This window comes from Sinocyclocheilus rhinocerous, unplaced genomic scaffold (assembly GCF_001515625.1).
Source record: "Sinocyclocheilus rhinocerous isolate Xijiao unplaced genomic scaffold, SAMN03320098_v1.1 scaffold206, whole genome shotgun sequence".
Lineage (NCBI taxonomy): Eukaryota > Metazoa > Chordata > Actinopteri > Cypriniformes > Cyprinidae > Sinocyclocheilus > Sinocyclocheilus rhinocerous.
In genome coordinates this window covers 1,007,772-1,009,425 of record NW_015647488.1, presented here as the reverse complement: position 1 = coordinate 1,009,425, position 1,654 = coordinate 1,007,772, and the positions used below count along the sequence as shown (strand labels likewise).

The 1,654-nt window shown below is 37.1% G+C and overlaps 1 pseudogene; it reads left to right on the top strand.

Moving 5' to 3' along the window:
* The window catches only part of LOC107709254 (THAP domain-containing protein 6-like), a 4,638-nt pseudogene extending 2,984 nt beyond the window's left edge, over nucleotides 1–1,654 (top strand).

The window sequence follows — 1,654 nt, the reverse complement described above, 5'->3', positions numbered from 1 at the left end:
GTTTAAAGTTTTCAAGTCCATTATTTGTAGCACGCAAGCCACTCAATAACAGCTTTGTTAGCTTTGTTACTACAAAGTCTCAGCCTTCTGTCAATTTTATGATAACATACAAACAATAATACGCTCTTTGATATTTTCCTCTTTAATATTTGCAGCACGAACTAAACATGAATATTTGAATGCATGTTGAAAAAAATCAGAACAATTGAATACAAACGAATGTCTCATGAATCGATCAATCAGAGTTTAAAAAAAGTCAAAAGAATGACGGATGCCACAGACTTTTTTTTTAGTAAGTCTATAGGTGGAATTTTCACATTAACTTCACGCAATATAACATGATTTTATTATCGTAATTTTGACTATTCTTAAAATATTATGACGTTAATCTTATTTATTTAGTTATTTTTAAACGTGGCACAAAAATGCTGCCGTATAGGCTACTGAATGCAAAACACAATTTTGGCACAGTGGCCCAAAAAATAAATAAAAAACAATCAAAAAAAGTAAAAAAATAGTGAGGGGATATTTGAATTATTTGTTAATAAACTAATGTTTTCTGAGTCAATGCTGCAAAAATGAATGAACCTGACTCACCATCTCCTCATTGGACGTGCCTTTAGAGAGAAATTCACGGATTACATAATGAATACAAAAGCACAAGGTTTTGTTGATATTGTGAGTGCACACAAATACAAGTAGACCATTTGCAGTTCCGAATGATGTATACTCTTACCTTTATGTGCAAAAATGACAGCGTATTTTTAAGTTTCCACTGTTATAAAAAAAAAAATGCAAGTGATCAGGCTGGCGCCTCCATGTCCTGCAAAGCACGCTTTAGCTTCCACTCCGCACAAACGATTGGATATGCGCCTAACAGCGCTCATTTCTCTAGGTTAAATGTTTAAATGAATACTGTGAAATGCATGAAGTGTTTTATGTCTGTTTATTTTAGGCAAGTCTTGCTGGTTTGAGAAGGCTAAATTGATCAAACATAATGCTGAACTGAATGCCACTCGGTCGTTCCTTTAAAAAACTAAAACTTGAATTTAACAAACATAAAATGTTCCAAACATATTTCTAAATTAACTTAATAAAGAAACAAAAAGAAATATGACCACTTTGCCATTAAAAACCAAAACTGAGCTATTTTAATAGCTGTGTAATGGGGAAGAGAGAGAGAAAAAAGTCACGGTATCCAGTCGGACTCGGGCCGAGAATTCTCATAAGCTGTTGGACAAGGGCCGGGCCCATGCAGGGCTCTATTCGTTCCCTCGTTTCAATTAAAAGTTCCCCCCAGCTCGGCGGGCCCCCAAACTGCCCGGGCCCATATGCACCTGCATACCCTGCATGCCAAGATGCTACGCCACTGATTATAATATAAACATTTTCATCTTCCTTTCTTCTAGGACCACTCCTATGCATTGCCTGCAGATCCCACTGGTCTAAAGGCCCGACTCAGTGAAGCCTTGGCTAGAGTGGAGAGTCTGGAGCGAGACATGAGGAACATGAAGAAACGAGAACAGAGGGCAAAGAACATGGGGCTTGCTCTTCTAGACTAGAGGACCTGAATGGAAAGAACCTCATAAATGAAGAGTTGAAACACAAACTCAGTTTCTACTCAGGGAAAATGACAATAAAATGTTGAACTGTA